Source organism: Octopus bimaculoides, chromosome 5 (assembly GCF_001194135.2).
Source record: "Octopus bimaculoides isolate UCB-OBI-ISO-001 chromosome 5, ASM119413v2, whole genome shotgun sequence".
Classification (NCBI taxonomy): Eukaryota; Metazoa; Mollusca; class Cephalopoda; order Octopoda; family Octopodidae; genus Octopus; species Octopus bimaculoides.
In genome coordinates this window covers 4,548,860-4,553,894 of record NC_068985.1, presented here as the reverse complement: position 1 = coordinate 4,553,894, position 5,035 = coordinate 4,548,860, and positions in this window count along the sequence as shown.

The following is a 5,035-nucleotide window of genomic DNA, read 5'->3' as shown; positions in this document are numbered from 1 at the left end:
TATATATACTACATTAATATATATATATATATATATATATTTACGCACACACCTATCTATCTATCCATCTATCTATCTATCTATCTATCTATCTATCTATCTATCTATCTATCTATCTATCTATCTATTAGTCTGTCTATTTCTATTTGTGTGTGTCTGTGTAATATATTAACGGCAAATTCTCCAACTTCCAACGCTGGAGGCTCATCATCAGCAGAAAACCAGATTACATCGATGTTTCGCTAATTTAATACTCTTCATCTCCGCCTGGCTGGTCGGTACAATGTTGAGATGGCCAACCCAGTACTTCTTGCTGTATTGTTCGTCAAATCCTGGTCTATTCAACATAAACCAAACTTTGTTGTTCCCCAAACTCTTCTCATTTTCTTCATCTTAAGTCAAACAGCTGAACTCACTTTTGAAAGGTAAACCCTGCAAACCTCCTGCACAGAACCGCCATTATTTACAGCCCAATCTCTGCCATCAATTCCTTTAATTCTTCTTCCAATCCCGTATCCTTCTTTCCTTCTTGTCTCCCTCTTTCTCCATTCTTGTCTCGAACGACGCATTCAACTTCACGAGGACCACACAATGTCATGCCTTTGACATAATAACCATATCACGTCAGAAAGTTGTATCCATCATTTCTAATGCTAACTTCTGCCTCTCATCCTCATCCCGTAACACTCTTATTTGCCGTTGCTAACAATCCACAACCACCCAGGGGTACAACACATCACCCATCGCTTTTTCTTTTGCCTTCCCTTCTCAAGTTTAATACTTTTTATCTGCTGTAGTCCTTAGTCTTCTTCCTTTGCACTACCTTGCGTGTAGCCCCTTGAGCGTGACCCCATGTTTAGTCTATGAATGGTGCTGCCCAGCTAAACAACACCTGTTTCAGCAACCTATTTGACTTCTTACAGAAGTCTTACTCATTTCACCTGTCTCAGTTCTTCATCACTTAAGATGTCTTGGAGTTGGTAACACCTCAAATGTAGAAGCACTTACAAACCGGATAGACCCTGCCGACGAAATGCACTTCTGATCCATTTCGCCTCACTACGCATGCTCACTGAACTTCTGAATATGGTCCAACCCTTCTTTTCTCTAACAACTTTCACCATTAAGTCTCGCATGGCTTTTCGACTCAACACACAGAGCCACTGTTTCGTAAACAAAATAATCTCGCTTCTTTAGTTAGTTTGCACACCAGCCAAAATCTGCATGCGTTCAACCCTTGTAACTGCTACCTTGTATAGAAAGAGTTGTCATACAACGTTTGACTGTAACTCTAAATTGTCACCACCACAGCTGTGCCTTTTCAGGAACCGATGTTACATCATTTTTCGTAGGAGCCACTCTCTCATTTGCTCCCGAATCTTTACACCACAATGTTTAACATCCAGACTGACCACGAACAAACCTTTTGACCTTTTCAGTTTCTGTTCCAGAACCATTGGGATGTTTTTAAAGTTTGCTTCGGATCTCTTTCGTGACACCTTACCTTTTTCGAGAGACACGATCCAGCCGTTCTTTGCATTAAACTTCATTGACGTCCGTAGTATCAGCTCCTCAAGATTTCTGAAGCTTCCTTCAATTGTACTTTTTGGTTTGACACAACGCCAAGCTTTCAATGAAAATCCTCTCTGAAGGCAACGTAACCTTCTCCAGAAGTACTGCAATCCTTCGGTATACTCAGCCACATAACGTTCAAAATGTCCACCCCCCCCATCACACAGAGGAGTGGTAAAAACATTACAGCCTATAGGAATGGAAATCTCTAGAGATTTCCGCTCCATGGCATACTAGTATATCGTGGTTCGTTTTGAACTAACAGTTATTCCAGATGATAAGAAAGGGGAGACACGCGATCACGCGATCTGGAGCAGCATGAGATGAAGTGTTTTGCTCAAGAACACAAGGCATCACCCAGTCCATGAGTTGAAACTACGATCTCGCGATCGTGTGTGAAACATCCTATCCGTCATGCGTCTTCATATGTACAGAATGACCACAAATTATAAAAACACATAAACAGAATTACAAGAAAAAACAAAATCATAAAAAAAATTTAACCCTCGTCTGCTATGTCGTTATGAGCTCTGGCAGTTTCAACGTCTTGAGATAGGACTGCTAACTTACTGGCATCAACAATTATTGTATTTGTTAGACAACTGAAACAGTGCAGACGAGACATAAAGGACGAAAAACAGAACAGAATCATTGAGAATGGAAGGGAGAAAATGTAAGAAGGAAAGGAAATGTGACATAGATTAGCAACTAAGATAGGAAAAATAAAAATGTGAGTTGACTTTCTGTGAAATTAAATAAAACAAATATTGTCCGATACAAATAAAGCATTAGTTAGTTGAGATATTTCTTCAAGAAAATATCAGAATAGAAGGGTGCGCTGTGCTTGTTAGTTGAGATGAAAGGTGAATGAAGGATCTGTGGCCGGTGAGGAAGCAGGAAGTACAAAGCTGGGAAGAGTAGATAGGCAGAAACGACAGCGTAGAGGAGAGAGAAAGTGTGTGTGTGTGTGTGAGAGAGAGAGAGAGAGAGAGAGAGAGAGAGAGAGAGAGAGAGAGAGATAAGAAAGGGGAGACATGCGATCACGCGGTCACATATATATACGAATTTTTCGTCGTTTCAGTCCTTAGAATGCGGCCGTTCTGGGGGCACCGTCCTGAAGAATTTTTTAGTTGAATGAATCGACCCCAGTACTTATTTCATTAAAGCCTGGTACTTATTCTATCGGTCTATTTTGCCAAACCGCTAAGTTACAGCAACGTAAACACACCAACACCTGTTGTCAAGCGGTGGTGGGATACACACACACACACACACGACGAACTCATTTCAGTTTCCGTCTACCAAAACCACTCACAAGGCTTTGGTTGGCCATAGGCTATAGTAGAAGACACTTTCCCAAGGTGCCACGCAGTGAGACTGAACCCGCAACCATGTGTTTGGGAAGCAAACCTCTTACCTCACAGCCATGCTTGCCCCTGTTTTTCTTCTATATCGTAAACAACGGCACCTCTCGATTAGCTGTTCCAAAATGTTTCAGATTTATGATACCAATTTTAATTTAATTTGAAATGCAAATTTTTTTAACGCAGTTTTACATTAAAATCATTGAATTATTCTTCATTCACATCCTATCTGATTAAGAATCGCTGGTGTAAAATATCAAGTAAAATAGAGCAACTTCAGGAAACACAAATGCTTATGTGAACCGTGTGATGTATTTGCACAGACTATCAAGATCCGACACGGAGAATTAAAGCAATGTAGTTATTTTCAGAAAATTGGATGGCGCAGCGAGTATGAAAAAAATGTTCAGTTAAAGACAAATTATAATTGGCTCAATAAAGGAAAAAGAAAAGCGAAAACGAGCAGTTTTCGGTTATTCCTTATTTATGAAATATCTTCTGAAGATTCTTAGAATACCAATCAATTTTTGATCTACTTTAGCTTTCAAAATATTTTCTTTTCTTTTTTTCCCCCCATTCTTTATTCTTCCTCGTGTCTCATCTTAAAATCGTTGATTCAGAATTAGAAACCCCCACCACCAAAACACACACGAAAAAACAAAGCAAAAAACCCAACAACAACAAAAAATCAAAACAAAAACAACTAATGACAAAAAAAAAATATACCTTTTTTTTGATAAGTTAATTATAAATAGTTGGAACTCATTCTTTTTTTTTTTTTTTAGAAGCATTTCAACAATATATTTCAGAAAGTGAGAAAATCACGAAGCTACTAACTCAAAGTTGAATAAAAACTGGGAAAGATTTGACATTCGGAAGAATAAAAACTTAACACAAGGGTTTTTAAAAATGTATTGTTTGTCATTTTATTGCAGCTCAGAACTATGCCAACGTCAAAATAAGGTGTGTGTGCGTGTGCGTGTGCTTGTGCGTGTGCGTAAGTTATATGTTAGCATCATTGTGTAGAATACTCTTGGTAGGAATATGCGTTCTGTTGAAATCGAGACTTAGCATTTATCCCCACTTAATCGTGGATGTTCTGTTAGAACAAACTACACTGCGATAGATACCACGAGAGAAATTTTCATATAGATTTTGTTTTTTAAAACAAAATGCACTCTTGGATAGTGTGCTCTTTGAGATAAATCCCGCTAGCCATATAAACAAGCGTGCATTTTGAGATAAATCCCGCTACCTCCCCCGCTAGCCATATAAACAAGCGTGCATTTTGCACCAAAAGCCTTTATGAGAGTTTCTCTCATGCTAACTACTGCAGTAAAGTTTATCCCAACAGAACATCTATGTTTAACTGAGGATAAATATTAACTCTTGGTAACAATACTGCCTCTGTCGCTAATATATATCCGTTGAAATCGTTGAAATCACGCTGTGAAAGAATTAAGCTCTATCGAGGCATTTTTGGTAAAGTTCATCGAAACACATCTCGATTCTTCGTGAAGAGTGTTTTCAAAGTTCGATGGACAGTTTCAAAACAAAATTGCTTCCACGTCAGAAAATGCCTCAGTCTGTCTACACACAATATCGCTGCATAGGCTTTCCTTCCAATGTTTGACCACTACAATTGTACCTGGGGAAAAGGTATGATTTCTAAAAGCCACAGGGTGTTTCCTTTTTGAAATATCCAGCTACAGAAATTTTGGAAAAAACCCAAGGTAAGCACCAAGTGCTCATTGTTTTCATTGAATATAAAATTGGAGCTTCTGAAAGATGAGTGATAAGTGATGTGAGACGTATTTTCTTGTTCTTTATTCCACTTAAACTCTTTAGATTTAGCTGATAAAACTGGTTCGATTTTCTCCCTTCTGCTGGAATAAATGTGTAATAATTTGTTAAACCTGATATCTTTTTAATGTCAGCCTTTCATCTCGTTACCTTTATTAGTTTTCTATTGTTTCACTAAAGTTTATGAGATGGAGATACTTGTTTCATACATACATACATTCGTACGTACATATGTATATGCACATACACCCAGACACACACACACACACACACACACACACACACACACACACACA